Below are 20,237 nucleotides of genomic sequence, written 5' to 3' on the forward strand. Positions count from 1 at the left end.
ATTAATTAATTATTTAGAATCGAAAATGTAATCAAATCGAGGATTTGGAGGATCGCGCCTTAATTCTAAATGTATTAAAACTAAAATCAAGAACAACTTATGCCACACGCAACCCAAACGCAATAATCACAAACACCCGGGGCTTTACTATGTATACAGAACCCTACATATAATTAGATAAGCTATTTATAGGGTGAATAAAAAGTAACTAGACTTTAAAAATAAATACTGCTAAAACAAAAACAAAAAAACAATAACTAGAGGCAGGCAGATCGGATTTATTGAGGCATTCCGTTCTGTACATCATTAAACTTGCGACAATGTGGTGCTTCTCCACGGTTTAATGACATAAGCAAGAGCGTGTGTGGGGATGACGACGCGGAAACACAGAGGAGGGAAGTGGTCAGTCGCTACAATTTGCTCCTACCAGACCTGAGATCTCTCTCGTACCCATACATTCCTCTGAATGGCGGAGGACATCATACAGCACATAAACCATAAGTGCAAGCTCCGATGACGGCCCTTTCCCACCTCTGGCTCAAAATCATTTTAAAGATGGGCGAACTTTGTGTTGTAATGTTTGCTTTTTGTCGCTATTAATACACGCACTGTGGCTTCACACAGAACAACTTTATTCTCTCCAACACCAGTGCGCAGCACTGCGCACACAGGCAAAAGCTACATCTTCAACTACACACACACACACACACACGCACGCACCAGGGCTATACCATTACATAAAGTGTGTAGGGGTAAATCTGGACTGAACCATTCACTGATTTTACTACAATTCGCATATTTCGCAGAGCTAAAAACAAGATTATTTCTTCCATCGTGGCTAGTCCCAGATAGCAGGGAGTAATCGGCCCGAGCTCAGCTGCCCTCGAGCCCGAGCTTGGCTGATAACACTCGGCATCGGCGAGTGTTATCGGTGCTGAGTATGGCCTGCAGCTCACTCGCGCACATCCGTTTGTGATAGGGCTGTAACGATACACGATATAAAATCGAAATCGCGACACTCAGATCTACGATCCTGTGTCGCGGTGTAATAAGGAAGAATCGCGACACACCCATCTCGTGATACCTTTCCAATAGCGTCACGTGTGCCTGCAAAAGTTGAGCTAATTAACACTTTTTTTCGTTCGACATTACAAGCACTGCACCGTTTAAGCCCTCGCAATATTTAGCCGGGAGAGCTCGCACGGAGCTCTTAGTAAGGGGCCGTCTGAATGTGTCAAGAATATCAAAAACAAAACCAACTTAACCCCGCTTGACAACCGACAACGCCAGAAACATTGCCAATGCTGTCAAAGCGGCCGGATTTTCAGCGCATATACGATGATTTGCTCACAGTTAATGTGGCTGCACAGGATGGGCGTTCACCAGATGTCAGGTAACAGCCAAACTTTTCTGTAACCGTGCTGTGCGCTTTCTGTTTGAACCTTTGAGAGTGCTGACTGACAGGTGCATGAGGTCAGAAAACACGACGAAGCTTTCAGTTAAGATGAACACAGTCTCTATAGTTATACTTTATTTAGAGATAAAGGTATATGGCTCTGCATAATCACACTATCTTGCTGGAGTTAAGCCGTTTCGCTTTACTTCAGGACGCATTAACACCGCTCTGAAGGTCTAATCGTTGTTTTAAGTTATCCAGAGCTGTATGAATATACAAATCTTGAATATCACAATAGTAGGCCTATTAAATATTACAATTGTAACAACACAGACAGCAACACTTTTGCACAATCGATACCCAGTTGATTCAGTCGTTTATAAGAGGACCGCGCCTCTTCTCTTCTTTTTTCCTTGTCAACATAAAGGCAGTGCGGTGCGCCTTGTTTTCGGCCCCTTGTTTAACTGCAAGGCATACTTAATTTGCGGGCCGATAACGTATAACCCGTGCCTACAGTCACATTTGCTAAAGAATCAAAATGGAAGAAGAATATTGCTGTTTGATACAGACCTGTTGATACTAAACCAGCCTTATGTTGACCTGGATCTGCGTAATGAACGCAACAAATAGGCTTTACTTTTTATTTTACAGCTTAAAGCATGTACGCAGATTAATGCAATATCATATTTAAACAAACTGTTTACAAAAAGTCTACATATGCGCGCGTGTTGTTGTCTTTTCATCAGGCAGCACGCGCACTTGAACCGCGAGGGAGAGAGGAAACCATAGGCTATATCAGGACATAATCTTTAAAATAAGGATTTCTATTAAAATGTAAAAGGTTTTGTGATTATAATAATAGCAGCGGGGCATTAAATAAATGCATATTTTCCGTGGAGCAAGCAATTTGAGGAAGTCTGCGATTTTTGTTTGACGGAAGAAATAAACATATGATTGAAAAAAAGCCTATGCCGGTTATTAAAAAGAATCAGTCAGTATTTTCGTTTTGTAAAATAAATTAATTATTTAAGTGAAAATAATTTAGGGCAGTCCTATTTATTTTATTCATTTTATTTAGATTATTCTGCTCTTCTGTGCTAAACACTGCAGGTGCGTGAAGATGCTCTGTTGTTCTGTTCCGCTATTAATATATAAAAATAAATCAGTATTTTAAAATGCAATATTTAATGTGTCATACACAAAATAGACACGTCAATTTGTTTAATATAAAATTAATAGTAATCTGACCAGTTAACCGTTAATAACCGATTAATGAGCGGCGGTTGTCGGTTAGCAAAATTAACGAAATGAGCATCCCTAGCTATTTAATTTACTTTTTCTATGCAAGAGAACTTGATTGAAAAATAATTTTCAACATGCTTGAACCATCTAAACAATGGAGTTTAGTTTGGTTTTTCAACAGTATTTTGTTACAAAGAAAACAGAAGTGATATAGCTTTGGCTATTTATTTATTTTATATATGGCTATTTATATTGTTAATAATTTGCATAGTTAATATTGTTCTTTGATGTTTAGTTTATAAAGATTTTTCCAATGTTATTTAATAAAAAATAGTTTTAAAAATCTTTTCTTTTCCCACCCCACACGAAAAAAATAAAATAAAAAATCGTGATACGAATCGAATCGTGGGTCAAAAATCGTGATACGAACCGAATCGTGGGTTTGGTGTATCGTTACAGCCCTAGTTTGTGATGATTCCTGTTAACCATATCTGGCCCGAGTCTGTGTGTAGAGTCAGGGCCGATTCTGGCAAGGACTCGGCTTATTTATCTGATGACAATCGATTAAATTCTTATTTTATCTAGTAATTTGTTGGCTCCACGTTTATTGACAACTTGAGAAAATATCCATGGTACGACAGCAACAAAATAATAAGACTATTTTGTGTGGATGGTTAGACGCAAACAAAACAATATTATTGTCACGTTTCAGGATAGAAAACAGGAACAAAACGGGAGTAGAATCCAAGTGCAGATTTAATAATGTATTAGTGCAGTGGAAAAGACCAAAAATCCAAAGTAACAAAATAGCAAACAAACAAACAAAACAAGAAATTAAGACAGATTAACTCGAACTAGACTTTAACAAGATACAGGAACAAGATCAGGAACAACATACCAAAAACGACAACGACCAACTAACAAACAGAGGTGGAATGGTTGAATATATAGTGCAGGTAATCAACGGGGAAACAGAGACAGCTGTGATTGCAATCAGTGTATATGAAAGACCGGGTGTATGCACGAAGGAATGTGTGGATATGTAGTTTTTTGGCCGCTGTAGTTCATACTCAGTGTCCATTGAACTACAGCGCCCTCGGGTGGTCACTGACAGTCATGACAATTATTTATAAATGGATTATACATATCATCATGGCACAGATGCCAGAATCCGCCTTTATGCATGCGCGACAACGTTAATTGTATGGCAAGAGTAAATGCATGAATTGGATATGGATCACAATTAAAACAATGTGTAAACAGACAGGCAAACAAATCAGATATAGGCAACAAATCAGAATTAGGCATCAAGACCTGACAGTGTAAACAGGGCCTTATATTAATTTTCTTACATTGTACGCATACAATACAGTGAGTGCTGAGTTTGGTAAACAGAGGAAACTTAGAATATTATCCCAATTGTAATCCAATTGCATATATTTAAAAAAAAAAAAACTAAGGTTTATTTCAAATACAGATTCAAGGCAAGTTCATCAACTGAAGAAGAAGAAATAAAGATTCAAGGCAAGTTTATCAACTGAAGAAAAAGAAATAATTGAAAAGAAAAAGCCAAAAGCATGTGAGGCGTGCGATGGAGGACAGTAAGATAGATTAAAAGGAGAGAGAGGAGAGTGGGACGGGTTTTCCTCCTCTCTCTCCATGATGTTTCTGAGCCAGGAAAACACCCACACACACACACATACATACATACACACACACAGACAGAAACACTGCAAGGATTATGCAATTTTTTGCCGCCCATGCATGCCGTAGGTTCCTCCGCTCCTCTGCAGCAGGAACTAAACAAAAAAAAACAAAATCCCAATTGAACACCAATTTCAGAGTCACCAGATCACTGATTGGGCGGAATAAACCAGTCAAAAGCGCTGTCAGGTGTTTATCATCACACTTTGAAATGCAAATTAACTTGAGCACTGTTACTATTCTGAAAGCTAAATCTGCATGGAAACGGGCTGATATTACCTATCATGTAATCTTTAATACAGCTGTACAGTATTTTAATGACAAAGATGTGCAAGAATTATCAACCTGCAGATAGAGGCTTTTGATTTCCATTATGTGGAACATGCAAACACAATCGAGGAATCCAGTCATTTACATTTAGCCATTTAGCATTCACTTTTGTCCAGTGCGACTTACAATTTAGGAGGCATTGAGCGATTCAACAAGCAGAGGCAGCACACACACACAAGTGCTGATTTTAGAAATTAACTGATAGTGCTCAGAGAACTAAGTACTAAAGTAAGAAGGGTTCTTTTTTTAAATAGAGAAAGAATGTTTCTACAGGTGGTTTGTCAAGCCCACTCACCTGTGTGTGTGTGTGTGTGTGTGTGTGTGTGTGTGTGTTCATAAATGCAGTGGGATTTTTTTTAAGATATAAAGTGATTGTAAGAATGTGTCTGGTGCACAACTGGTGCAAATATTGCTTAAAGTGCGAGAGACAGGTGGTTTGTGGTTTGTCGAGCCCACTCACCTGTGTGAGGCTCTCAGATTTGATCATGTATTGGGGTTGTCTTGTGGAGAGTCATTAATATGAATTCAAAAATGTATAGATTGCTGTTTTGGGATACAAATGTATAACCTTTATTTACAGGGTTACTTTGAGTCACAAAGGTGTGTGAGAAAAGCTACAATCATATACATGGTTTCCGCTACCTTCATTCTTCCATGGTGGGGCGCCACAACAAAATTCATCCCGCCACAGCTACATTACAGCTTCTCATTCAAAACCTTTTATGGTCATTTCCACTGTCAAGACACGCAGACACGCAGCTGAACACTATTGGTTTACAGAGATACGCCATTCGCTCGCGCAACAAGCCAGAATGAAAACAAAAGAGCCACCATGTTTAAAATACACAGCCGATGAGCCGAAAGATTACAGTGGAATTATATATACATATAATAATGAGCCATGGTCGACTCGAGCTCAAACTTTGTCGTCATCTTGATGAACAGCCACAATGTCAAAAAGAAGAGCAGATTTATTCTGTGCCCCATAGTTTTTTATAAGCCAATCTGAAGCACGAGCGGTTTTAAGGGTTCGCCGCCGCGCGTCTATATGTGAAATAACACACTTCTTGAGCTCATAATAATATTGTGCGCTTGATTATTGACGTGCTTTTGAAGCCTGATCTTGTCAATCGCGAAAAAAAACAAAGGAGAAGCTGGAAAAAAAGGAGCACATTATTTTTTTCAGCAAACGTAAACAAACTACGATGTTTAACTATTATATTATCACCTTCTGGACTATTATGAACTCAGAATGATGGAATTACTCTAACAGAATTCTACTGTACATGTGCTGCTGAAGATTACTGACAGAGGTGAGAGGTTTTCACTGACTGTAGGCTATATTTTGTGTTGTTTTTGAACCTAAATAAAGACTAAAGGCTCTATTTTGACGGTCTATGCGTAGAGCGCAAAACGCTGGGCGCAAACCCTTTCAGGGCGTGTCAGGACGCGTTTTTGCAAATTTAAGGACGGGAAATCTGCCTTGCGCCGTGGCGCATGTTCTAAAAGGGTTGAGTTCATTTTCTTAATATTTTATAGGTGTGTTTTGAGAATAAACCAATTAGAGTCTCATCTCCCATTCCCTTTAAAAGCCAGCTGCGTCACGCCAAAAGCGCATTCGCCATTTACAGGACGCAAAGTAAGTCTAAGTGGAAAAAAATGAACATTTCACTAGCAAACAGCTAACAGTTTTTTTAACAGAAAACTGTTAAACAGAGCATCTACTGCGTGAGAAAGAGAGATAATGGATCTACTTTCACTTTCGCTCTTGGATAGGGAAACCTTTACGCACAGACATCAATTACCCTATAAATAAATACTTTTGTTTGTTAAGCGCAAATATTCGTTTCAAAACTATTTCTAACTTCAGTTCTAATTTCCAGCAAACGAATAAATGAATAATAATAGCAAAATGTGCTCAAAAACCTGAGTTATATCCTAAAACACATGCTGTGCCCCATATGGTCTAAAACCTGCAGGTGGCAAATCTAAGCTTGTTTTAATAAAACAAATATAAATATGGATATAATAAATAATACTGCTAATAATAACAACATTATACAAAAGCAAATTGTTATGAATGAACTGAAAAAGCCTCCCGAGATGAAGAAAACATAAAAGCAGTGATTTTTCATATTTATGTAGGCTAGAAAATAATATGTTTTGTAATATTTTAATCCTTTATATTTATATCCTATATCTATTCTTATTATATCCTATATATCCTTAATATTTACATTTTTTCATAAGTAAAGATATTTGCCTATTGCTCTCTTGTGCGTATTAAGCAGTGTGTAAGCAAGGCGCAACTCTGCGCCGGAGTTTAGACCGGGTTAGTTTTGGTCTAATGAAAAATCTATTATAGATTCTCAAAATAGCAACGCACCAGCGGTCCGCCTCAGAACGCCTTCCTTTTTAGAGCAGAACGCCTATGGGCGCACAAATGAGCGCTAATGCATTTGCTATTTAAACAGCGTAACTGTCAAGCTATTCTCTTATGCACAAGTTTTCCCGCTTGAAAGGAAGACACATCATCAAGGGAGTTTTAACTGGATTCCACTCATCCATTTATTGCATCATAAATGCAGCAGAAAGGCAGGTAAAAAGTATAACGGTGGAAAGTTGAAAGTAGAAAGTTGAAAGTTGAAAGTTGAAAGGTGAAAAACCTTCAAAATAAACAAAAATACAAGATATGTAATTAAATTGCAAATAAACATATATATATACAAACATTTGTGAATTTTGTCTGATTTTTCACACAGTATTTCAAATATTATACTGAATTATCGCTTGTTAAAACACAATCAACAGTACAGTTTAATACTGAACTGAAATATTTAGTTTTAAGACACATAAATGAAATGCGATTAATTTTGCTACTGCAGCAATCAGCTTATGTGCACATGATCTGCTCATGCATGCATATGAATCACGGAGGAAAATTAACATCTTAACGTCAGTCAAATAGCACTCAAATGATGATTAAAATAACCAAAATTATACATTTCTGCTTTATAACATCTTCTAGTTTGCAAATAACTATTTGTATCTTCAAGTAATTAAGCAGCGGGCAGATAAGCACCGTAGGAGCAACTTTTTCCTCTGTGCCGAACTTGAACTCAGATGCTGCTTCACGGTTGATTTGCCCTCAAATACTGACATGACAGTCACAATTTTCATGCAATAACCAAAGTAAAGTTCTCACCGGCTGCCACTCCGGGACTTGATGATGGTTTTTTAACTGTTGTGCACTTTCTTTTGCTCAATTTTGGCGAAAATTCGGCTTTGGCGGAGGTTTCGTTTTGGCGGAGATTCTGTTCTGGTTAGGTTTCAGTTTCCTTTTTCCTTACGTGAATGCCGAAGTACTGCATGTCCTTCCGCCTCTCCCTCCGACTGGCGGATGGATTTTTTTTCTCCTTCTATATTAGTTTGACTTGACAGTAACGCAACGCCTCAAAATGACTGAAACTACCAAAAGACTATTGCGCCGCGCGCCACACTGCGCCAGGTGTATGATAGGGCCCCTAAATGTCTGCTGGGTGCAGTTTCACTGTAGTTGGTAACATATTGGAGACTGTAAGGGGCTGTATGTGTTCATATATGTTGCATTTATTTATTTATTTATTTTATATAATTGCAGACGTTACAGTAGGCTATTTCGCGCTGTCATTGATCTGCAGTTATAATTTAATAATGTTCATAAAGGTTAGTGATAAACAATTATACACAAGTATTTATGTGTGTGTAGGGAATATGTAAGATCTCTTCCTTTCCTCCGGGGGGAGCTGTGTGTTGTGTTGGGGAGATGGGCTGCTCTTTGGCCTCAGTTGTGTTTCCCTGTGGGAAAGGTAAGGAGGATTGATTCAGCTCTACACATAATCTGTTTAATTTCGTCAATAATATTTGCCATCCATGTTATTTTAGGAGATATGTTATAGTTTAGGCATTAATTAATGTGTAGATGTCCTTATTTTTGATAGATTGACTCATATTTCTGATATTTTAGTTGTTTCCATGCGGCATAGCATATTTTATGTTGTTTTAGGTTTGATAATACATGTTATTTGGTTGGTTCTTTATATCCTGAATATATTTAACATTTATAATTGCCTGTCATATGTTCTAGTTTATCTTTTCAGTGTTTAAGTTAGTTTGTGAACAGCTAGCTTACTAGTTATGTAGCTGCAGCATTTACATCATTTATTTTTGATCATTTGCACACTTTGTAATTATTTTGTGATGTACTGAGTTGTGTTTCCCTGTGGGAAAGATGTTGCAGTGCCATTTCTGCTGTACAAGTGACAAAATGAAGAGAGGAGTCCATTAAAGGGAAAGCTGCTCTGTTTGGCTCAACCACGGTCTTGGTGTCTTTCCTGTTCATCCTATCACACATACACAACGCAGAGACATTTTGGGGAAGCACACCAAGGAAGAGGGTTACATCTTTGGTGCCGTCACCCGGATCCTTGGTTTTCACGTCAATTAAAGTAGGCTTTTTTCCTTTAAAAAAAAAAAAAAAAAAGGGCAATTGATCTGAATTTCTGAGTTTTTTGTTTTTCCTATCTTTGTTTTTTCCACTGTTTCTCTGATAAGTAGACTAATATGTGAATTTACTGATGTAACATGTTTAAATTGATGTGTTGTTGAAAGTGTATCATTTATTGTGTGCATTGACAAGTTTTTGGGTGTATCTGAATTTAAATTGAACTAGGTTTAGTTTGTTTAAAAAAATTTTTTTGCTAATTTTTTTGTTTTTGTTTATTATTGTACATTTTTCTCTAACAATAGAAAGTTTGCAAAGAAACCATAACACACACACACACATAAAAAAAAAAAAAAAAAAAAAAACATAGTCAATTACAATTGCATGCACTACACATAGTACTGCACATAGAGTGTTGCGTAGGCAGAGTCGAGGAGTGAAATATAATAATGCAAGGACACTATGATTCCACGCCTCATCGACCACCCACCTGTTCCCAAGAATCTTTTAGGCAGCCTTTCCACGTCACTCCATGGTTGCCCATAAGACAGGAAAAAATTGAATCGCATGACATGAGCACTACAGTTGATATGAGTAATGTGGGTGAATCTCACTTAGAAGAAAGCCCCCTACAGTCTGTCAGGCCAAAATCAACGCAGCTAGCGACACACAGAGAGATTGTGACTCCCCCAGTGGTAAGCTGGCTAAAGCCAGGCACCCACACCAATGCATCTGTGCAGGTATCAGCTCATGACCAAGCCCCAGATAACCATGTCTATCCAACAAGCAACCATATTTTGCCTATTGCCACACACCCACATGTTTCATGCCAAACTCCCATGCATGACAGTGTCACACCTGTTCAGGCTCCACCAGACATGGCGATTGGAATGCAAGCTGATATGCATACTTCACCAAATATCCCATACTCAACCCCAGCAACAGTCATTTTGCCTCACACAAATCTAATTGGCCATCCACAACCCATCCAGGCTCCTCATTCCTCCTATTATGGTGTTCTAAATACCATGTACTCATCACAGTCTGACTCAGTACTGCCCCCTGCACCGCCTGTCTTTTCTGGAACAATGTTTTCTCACAAATTGGACCCTGTTCAAGCACACCAAGCTCCTTATGATCCAAAGCTGACTTTGCGTTCAAACTATGCTGTTGCTTCATCTTCTTCCGCTCCTGTGTATGCTCCTGCGACAATGCCTGCATACCCTGCATCACGTATATTTGCACAACAACCCAGTGTAGTGCAACAGCTTCCGACTGCACCTTCACATATCCCATATCAACAAGGCACTAACCAACATGCCTCTGCAATGACCAAGTCACCACCTAGTTTTACACAAACACATCAGGTACGAAATGTTCAAGTGTTCAGTGGTGGTCCTGAATGCAAGATACTAATTGAAGACTGGATACGGGATATGCAGTATCTCCTTGAAGCAGGAGGAATGCCACCAAATTTATGCTTTGCAACGCTAGTGAGACATTTAAATGGTGAAGCCAGGAGGTTAGTCCTAAATCTCCCTCCTTCTGAGCAAACCACCAGAAGAGCTTTTGATGAACTGCGAGCTGAGTATAGTGATATGCAGACATCTCTTGACCCATTAGCTGATTTCTATGAAAGATGTCAGCGCTCTGGCGAAACAGCTCGTTCCTATGCCATTGCCCTGGAGGCCACTTTACGTTCAGTAGAGGAAACACAGTATGGAGGACAAACATTTCCAGATCGGGATGGAAAGCTAACTCGTCAGTTCATGAGAGGATTGAGTGATGAAGAAGTTTATCATAGGCTAGCACCAATGAAACCTCAGCTCTTAAGTTTTCGTGAACTGCAAGCAGAGTTACGTAACCTTGCTCGGGAGACAAAAAAATTCCAGATGCTGCCAAAGTCCAAAAAGGCATATGCCCAGGCTCAGTTTACGGCAACTAGTGGTAACAGGAGTGGAGAATCCGCAGCAACAGAAAAGGGAAATAGACAGAACAATGATCTGACTGAACTTACGGCCATGGTAAAAAAGTTGGTGATCAGTCAAGAGGATCAAGTCAGTCGGCTGTCACAGCTGGAAGCCAGATTTGCAGCATCACCACGAATGATATTTCCGCAGACCCAAAGGCCTCAAGGGAGCAGTGATACTCCATCAAGGAGCGTTGTATGCTATCGCTGTAACAAACCGGGACACATTGCACGTCTGTGTCGGACAATAATGACTGATGAAGTCAGCCAAGCTGAAAATCAAACAGAGAATAGCCAAGATTTAAATGCGTAAGGCCTGTGGTCATCGGGGCGACCACAGGCATTCAACAGAGTCTCCAGCAACATGAGGCGAGAATGTCCAAACTAGCTAAAACTCCGCTGGTAGGTCCTTGTAATGAAGGGGTGGTTTAAGTAGATGGGGAGGTGTGTAAGGCTCTAATTGATTCCGGCTCTCAAGTAACTACAATTACAGATGAGTTTTGGGGCAGACACCCAATCTTATGTTCTAAGAAAGTGCAGCCATCAGAAATCCCAATTGAAGGTGCCGCTGGTCAACCCGTATCTTATGTTGGGGTACTCTGTATAAACCTGAAGTTTTTAGGAAGAGCTTATGTAAATGTACCTGCTTTTGTTGTCCCTGTAACAGAGTACCGATCCAGTGTTCCATTGCTCATTGGGACTAATGTCATACGTGCTTTCAGAAATGATCTCCGAGCAACACATGGTAGCAAATACCTGGCCAATATGAAGCAAACTAATCCTGAGTGGCACTCAGCACTGGTGTCCATAGGTAAAAGTGAACCTTGTGGGATTAATGGCAAAGTGGGTCAAGTACAGTATGCTGGTGATGCAATACAAATACCAGCAGGAAGAGAGCTGGATGTTGTGGGCAGAGTAATGGGTGGGCCAAAGAGGACACAATACACTGTTTTGGTGGAGAGCCAATGTTTGAAAAAAGTACCAGAAGGTATTGTCATTGCAAGACTGCTAGCTAATGTGAAAAAGGGTTATGTCCCTATTCGTCTCTTGAATCTTTCAGAAAAAGTTGTGACTGTGGAGCCAAGGACCCTGCTGGCAGATGCTTTCTTGGTCAATGAGGTATTTGAAGAGGGGGATGAGGGCAAAATACTAGGCCAGAAACAGATCATGGATCGGAATCTGTGTGAAAAAAACTCAGTGACTGCAACTTGTCAAAGTCAACAACAGGTTACCAGTGCTAAAAACGAGTTTGATATATCATGTGGAGTTGACCTTAGTGCCATCACAGTGGAAGGGCAGGAGCAGTTGGATTTACTGCAGGATTTATTGAGGAAAAATTCTGATGTCTTTTCCAAACATTCCATGGATTATGGTCATACTACTACTGTGCAACACGAGATTCCTCTGGTAGACCCAAAGCCATTTCGCCTCCCTTATCGGAAGATACCTCCCTCACAGTACCAGGAAGTTCGGAAAGCCATATCGCAGATGGAAGAGGCTGGAGTTATACGCCCAAGCAAAAGCCCTTATGCGTCCCCTATTGTTGTGGTATCAAAAAAGGATGGTTCCATGAGGATTTGTGTGGACTACAGAAAGCTGAATTCTTGTAGCACCAGAGACGCTTTTCCTTTACCAAGAATAGAGGACGCATTAGAAGCATTGGGTCAAGCAAGTTACTTCTCGGCTCTGGATCTGACATCTGGGTATTGGCAAGTGGAGGTGGCCGAAAATGATAAGCATAAAACTGCTTTCAGCACACCAATGGGGTTGTACGAGGCTAATAGGATGCCTTTTGGTCTACAAAATGCTCCTTCAACGTTCCAAAGATTGATGACTTGCTGCTTTGGTGACTTAAACTTTGAGAGCCTCCTGATCTACCTTGATGACATAATTATCTTCTCTAGAACATTCGATGAGCACCTTGAAAGATTGGAGGAAGTGTTCAACCGCCTCCGCAAACATGGGTTAAAACTAAACCCTACAAAGTGTTGCCTGCTGAGGAAAGAGGTTCAGTACCTTGGCCATGTAGTGTCATCGGAGGGTATACGGACTGATCCTGAGAAGATAAGTAAAGTCAGGGATTGGAAGCGGCCGTCAACTGCAAAGGAAGTGCTAAGGTTTCTTGGTTTCTCAGGGTACTACAGACGATTCATCAAGGGGTATTCTGCACTGGCAGCTCCCTTGTATGCTCTGACATCTGGAGACCCTAAGTGCAGGAAAAAAAGAGGGGTAAAGGGACCACCTCGCCCTCCTAAACCATTTGAGTGGTCTGTCGAATGTGAGGCAGCTTTTGTGACATTAAAAGAGAAGCTGACTACTGCTCCCATTTTGGGCTACCCCAACTACAGTTTACCATTTTTGTTGCAAACTGATGCTTCAAGGGATGGTCTTGGGGCTGTCCTTGCCCAAATTCAAGATGGTGAAGAGCGAGTGATTGCTTATGGGAGCCGGGGCTTGAGTCCACCAGAAACCCGCTACCCAGCGCACAAGTTAGAGTTCTTGGCTCTAAAGTGGGCTGTAACTGACAAATTTTATGATCATCTCTATGGACATACATTCTCTGTTTTGACTGATAACAACCCACTCAGATATGTGATGAGCACAGCCAAATTGGATGCCACAGGCCAACGTTGGGTGTCACAGCTTGCCATATTTGACTTTGACATCCAGTATAGGCAAGGAAAGTGTAACTCTAATGCCGATGCACTGTCAAGAATGTCTAGCCAAGAAGTCGCAAAAGCCCTCCAGTCCTGTCCTCAACGGATCCTTCCTCAGGGGAATAAAGAAAATAGTAGCACTGGCCAAGGGGAGCGGGAAGCAGGTGGTGGTGTGCAAGATGAGGTGGCAATTGAGAGGCAAGGGGAGACTCTGGAGGAGGTTGGAGAGAGGGCAGACAGATTTGAAGGAGCGGGAACTGATGCACTCCCTGCGATGACGAAGCTGGAGATCAGGCAATGTCAAAAACAAGACCCTGTTATTGGTCCAGTCCTGTATTTTAAAACACTGAATTGTAAGCCACAGCGAGGGAAGAGGTTGGAGGAAGGAAAACAAACACGGCTTCTTCTAAAAGAGTGGAGGAAGTTAGTGGTCAGAGATGGAATTCTGTACAGACAAGTTCAAGGTGGTCAGGGAAGGACTATTGATCAACTGGTCTTGCCAGAAAAAATGCGAGAGGTGGCTAGGACAAGTCTTCATGATGATGCTGGTCATTTAGGTTTTGAGCGCACCCTGAGTTTGTTCCGTGAGCGATTTTATTGGCCAAAAATGCACTGTGATGTGAAGTCCTGGTGTGAGCAGTGTGAAAGATGTTGTTTAAGGAAGACTCCAACTGCTGGAAAGCGAGCTCCGTTGGTGAGCATTCACACTAATGCACCTATGGAACTTTTATGCATTGATTTCCTGGTCCTGGAAAAGTCTAGGGGAGGATTTGAGAACGTCTTGGTGGTCACTGATCACTTCTCAAGATTTGCCCAGGCCTACCCTACAAGAGATCAAAAGGCTGTCACAGTGGCAAAGGTGCTGTGGAAGAACTTTTTCTGTCGATTTGGTTTCCCAGCAAGACTCCATGCAGACCAGGGGCGCAATTTTGAGAGTGCAGTGGTAAAGGAACTGTGCAAGCTGATTGGAGTCACAAAGACTCATACCACCCCTTACCACCCACAGGGGAATGGGACTACAGAGAGGTTCAACAGAACTCTCATGAATATGTTGGGAACTCTTGATCCTGAGAAAAAATCTCAGTGGCATGAATATGTTGATGCAATGACTCTTGCTTACAACTGTACTCAACATGATTCAACAGGTTTCTCCCCATACTTATTGATGTATGGCAGACATCCCAGACTCGCAGTTGATCTTGTTTTTGGGTTGTCTACCACCAAAGGGCAATGTGAGTCCAGTGAATATGTCCAAAATCTGCGTGAAAGCTTGACTTTTGCATATGATCAGGCAGATAAGATGTCAAGGCATGCTAAGGATCTTCAGAAGAAGCACTATGATAAAAAAGTGAAGGATTACGTGTTTGAAACTGGTGACAGAGTGATGGTCAAAGTATGTCATGTAGAAGGGAAGCAGAAGCTGGCTGATAGGTGGGAGCCCCATCCTTATGTTGTGGTAAAGAAACAGCCAGGAATTCCAGTGTATGTTGTTCGATCAGAAGATGGTGACAAGGAAAGAGTGGTCCACCGCAATCTTCTAACTCAGTGCATGTTCTTCCCAGTTGAAAAGACATACCAAGATCAAGTAGAGTCTGAAAGTGAAGGACAGGATGAAGTGGAGGCACCTGATGATGTTTCTGATGAGAATGAGGTGGATTTGGAGAAAATAGACAAAAGAGTGGACGGTTCTGTAAACTTGTCTTCAAGCAATGAACCTGTGGACATTGTGGAAGAAGGAGAAAAGACTGTGAGCCCTTTGCAGGAAACAATAAGTGAAATGGAAAGTGGACACAAAGAGCATACACTGTTGGAAGTTCCGGAAATCAGAAAGCCAGAACGGAGATATCCTGAGCGGAAAAGACGCCCTCCAAATAGACTCTCTTTGGAGCTGCGAGTCTTCACAAGAGAAAGTGACAATGAAAAGATTGAAAGAGGAAGGAAAGTGTGGGAAAAGGCTAAAGCGAAGAAGGAGAAGCTGTGCCTTAGCAACACTACATATAGACATGCACACAATACACACTCACTGAAAAGAACTTCTTAATGTGTTTATTTGACTTTATTTTAAAATTTTTGGAGGGGTGAATTGAATAATGGCTGTGACGCCATCAATCAAAGAGGGGGTGGGTGTAGGGAATATGTAAGATCTCTTCCTTTCCTCCGGGGGGAGCTGTGTGTTGTGTTGGGGAGATGGGCTGCTCTTTGGCCTCAGTTGTGTTTCCCTGTGGGAAAGGTAAGGAGGATTGATTCAGCTCTACACATAATCTGTTTAATTTCGTCAATAATATTTGCCATCCATGTTATTTTAGGAGATATGTTATAGTTTAGGCATTAATTAATGTGTAGATGTCCTTATTTTTGATAGATTGACTCATATTTCTGATATTTTAGTTGTTTCCATGCGGCATAGCATATTTTATGTTGTTTTAGGTTTGATAATACATGTTATTTGGTTGGTTCTTTATATCCTGAATATATTTAACATTTATAATTGCCTGTCATATGTTCTAGTTTATCTTTTCAGTGTTTAAGTTAGTTTGTGAACAGCTAGCTTACTAGTTATGTAGCTGCAGCATTTACATCATTTATTTTTGATCATTTGCACACTTTGTAATTATTTTGTGATGTACTGAGTTGTGTTTCCCTGTGGGAAAGATGTTGCAGTGCCATTTCTGCTGTACAAGTGACAAAATGAAGAGAGGAGTCCATTAAAGGGAAAGCTGCTCTGTTTGGCTCAACCACGGTCTTGGTGTCTTTCCTGTTCATCCTATCACACATACACAACGCAGAGACATTTTGGGGAAGCACACCAACGAAGAGGGTTACATGTGTAAAGCCTCTATTTTGTGAGAAGTGCTTTTCAAATATGTGAATGACCCGTACAGCTTTTACTGTAGACATTTTCTCGAGCGAAAATGACGTTGACTGAAACTTTGTCATACACCACGCCCACCAAATGGGTACCCTTGGTAGTGGAAATGCAAGCCCGATAAAGGTGACACGTACTGACCCAAACCGTACTGTACCAGTCAGTGGAACCGGGCAATAAAACTAGCCTAGAGCGATGTCAGCTACTAAAACTAGCCTAGAGCGAAGTCAACTACTAAAAATAGCCTAGAGCGCCATCTACGGTTAAAAACTAGCCTGGAGCCCTATCAGCTACTAAGACTAAACTATAGGCTAGATTTAACAGCGGACTGCACTCAAGGTTAGTTTAAGTAGTGTATGCTGCTAAAGTGCCATCTGCTATTAAACCTAGCCTAGAACACCATCTCTTGTTAAAAACGAACCTCAGAATTTATTCAATAGAGAAAAGCAGTGCATTTTGGAACTCTCTGAATCAATGCAGGATCGATTTCTCAAATTACTTCAAAAATGAAATTCTGAATTGAGTTATTGGGTGTTACAGTCTTACTACCAGCACAAACCTACACAAGCATGTAACAATTAAAACCGCAAACTGCAAACAACGTCTACTTCGTCCATCAAACACTTCACCTGTAGCTGAGACTTCTCACTTTTTCACTTTTCATGCACTAATAATGGAGAAGGACTTGGGTTCAGACTGAAAACAAACAAACAAACACCTTTAGTGTTTACAAGTGCTGAGAAAGATGAGCGTTTGGTTTTAACCAGTCACAGCAGACTGACCAATCAGAGCAGAGTATGCTATTTAAAAGGTGGGGAAACCAAGCATTTCAGACACTAAGGAAAATTAATTGTATTTTTTTTTATCTGTCAATGACAGATTAAAACCTAAGATAAAAGAGACAGGTTCAACAAATGAATACATGATATTATAAATATATGTTATGTTTTGTTATACGTTTTGGACTATGAAATGTATTGCTTTATAATGACTTTTCATGAATAATGACTCTTCATTTTTGATATCATATTCAGATGCACACCTGCTTTTAAGAGCGAGTGTTTGGATTAGAGATTACAACCCGTCTGATCTGCATAAGTCAGTCATCATCATGCGAAGAGTGCTTGAAGCTCATCAATAATTCAAAAGACATTCACATCTGTAAAACGGGAATCATAACAAATATGGAGGAAACTAAATATGTCTTGAACACACAAGAAAATAAGGAAGGAAGCAAAGAAAGAAGATGCCAGAAAGACACAAACACTGACTTTCTATTGTGCTTATTTTCTCTTTTTTCTGAATTTGTTCCTAGAACTGTTACTAATTAAAACCTCAAACTGATGAAAATCTCATTTTCATTAGACAGAAGTGATTATGAAGCATCAAACCAATCAGATGCAAGTAGGGTTGTAACAATATACCGGTATGACGGTCTACCACGATTTGAACGTGCACGATTATCATACCATGAACAATTGCATATCAACGGTTTTAACCCTTAAAGACCGAGACAGCCGCCCGCGGCTAAAAATAAGTATTGCTCTTAAATGTTTAATAACTTTTGATCCGCTGATCCGATTCATACAATTCAAAGATTGGCACAAAGAAGAGAATCTCATCTTTCCAGTGCTGTATCACATAACATTCGCGGACTTTCAGAGACTCCGGAATCAGTGCGGTTACGTCATCAAAATTTGACAACGCTGATTTGACAAAGAAACGCTCGTCACTGTCTCCGGACAAACCAGACATGATACAGTGATGCATTGTCCCTCCTCCATGCCCAGATTGGTTCATACTCGCTATATCACAACCAATAAGCTTAGATTTCGCTTTTGCTTGTGGACCAACAATGAGCTTTTTGAACAACACGGACTGAGAGAAAGGCATACAGTTATGCGCAGCTAAATAAAACGCAAAAAAAAAAAGTTTTGCATGAAATAATTCTCATACTAAGTACTTTTGCATGCACAGCAGCACAGAAACATGACAAAACAATGACACAGCAAAGACGAACTGCTGCTCTTGCTGTTTTCAAAAGACGCAAATGAAGGTGCAGCTGTTTGTCTGCATTGCAGACAACCATATCCAAATCCATATCCACAGACAACCATATACACTGGCACATAAAACCTAAGGATGTTCCATATTGAATCTAGTTTCGTTATGTAACTATTTATAGTATAGTAAATATTTATATCTATTTTTTACTGAGGATTTGCACCATGTTTATTTGGACTTTGATACATTATTATTTTCTTATTTTTTTATTTGTTCATTGTACAAGTGGACACATTCTCTCACCTCAGCGGTCAAGATTAAGTCCTGAAAATCTCAACATGCTTACATTTCTTCATCACAACCTAGACTGAAAAAAACAATGCTTTAAATACATGTTTACAGCCATAAACTTGGTATTGCACTTTTGGTCTCCCATTTATCCTGCTTATAAGGAAGGACAGTTTAAGTTTATTTTTGTATAATCTTAAAAGACCTTGCTTGTTTATTCCTTCTAATTTAATTTATTAAAATGGGAAATTTTTCAGTTTATTTTTATAAAAGACTTCTATAGTTCTATTTAAATGGTTCTTTCAAAAGTTTGTTGAAATAAAACCTTTGTTCAGTCAGAAAACGTGTTCTTATTCTTTTCAGGGTCTTTGCTATGAGAATTACTATTTAATACCGTATACCGTGAAACCGTCAAACCGTGGTATTGTTTTAGACGATTATCATACCGTAAAAAATTCATACCGTTACTACCCTAGATGCGAGCCAGTCAGATTCAGCCAATCAGACATGCCACTTGCAGCTATGAGTGGCAGGAGTTTGAGCCACTGAAATGACAGCGTGTGTGGGCGGAGCAGCTCAGCAATAATGTATTGGCTGACCGAGGGGTTATCATTAAAGGCCGATTTGTTCTTCTGCATCGAGTGATCTCTGTGACCCACGCCGCATGTGTTGCGTGTAGTCGTGCATTTATACTTCTGCATGTGGTTTGTGTTGCTCTGCAATAACACATCTGAAACACTATCTGGCAGTAGGTTTTCTGTGTCAAGTTGCTTGGGTGTTTTGTTTTTCTGATTGTTACCTTAATCTACAAGTAGTTAAAACTCACTCATTCAGAGGCGGGAACTGGCGGATGTGTAACAACTTTAATCATAAGGTAAACACAAATCAAAAGTTTCCATCAGAAGATCCTTCACGGGACTTGACACTTGTAAACACTCGCTCCATTAGGTTCGCAGCTCTCTGCACTGCTCACACTCATCACTGCTACCAAGCCGATCAATCATAGAGCTTGCGCTACACATTGTTGCAACATGTAGCTACATATACATACACATATATGTATATATATACACACACACACACACACACACATATATACAGGGAAAAAATATGTTTACATTGCAACTTGATAAAATTTACTTGCAAAACAAACAGTGTACATAAAAAAATACCAAATTAACTAACTATTAACCTTACAAACTAAAAATGAAAATAAACAGTATTTCATACACTAGCAAAGAAACTATTAAAAAAGATTTCTATTTAACAGCGATAAATATAAGTTGACAAACAAATAA

The 20,237-nt window shown here is 39.9% G+C and overlaps 1 protein-coding gene across 16 annotated transcripts in view; it reads right to left on the reverse strand.

Moving 5' to 3' along the window:
• Positions 1-20,237, reverse strand: part of rbfox3b (RNA binding fox-1 homolog 3b) — a 997,536-nt gene that overhangs the window by 922,379 nt on the left and 54,920 nt on the right. For 7 of the 16 annotated variants that reach the window (XR_015480256.1, XM_087243786.1, XM_087243781.1 and 4 more), the window contains exon 1: positions 7,878-8,074. The exons of 6 other annotated variants lie outside the window; for them this stretch is intronic. The gene's annotated coding sequence lies outside the window, so the exon portion shown is untranslated. Of the gene's footprint in view, positions 1-7,877; positions 8,075-20,237 lie in introns of those variants that run through there. 3 more of the 16 variants (XM_087243784.1, XM_087243775.1, XM_087243774.1) reach the window with 2 other exon arrangements.

The sequence above is a fragment of the Danio rerio genome, chromosome 3 (assembly GCF_052040795.2).
Source record: "Danio rerio strain M-AB ecotype USA chromosome 3, GRCz13ab, whole genome shotgun sequence".
NCBI classification, from domain to species: Eukaryota; Metazoa; Chordata; class Actinopteri; order Cypriniformes; family Danionidae; genus Danio; species Danio rerio.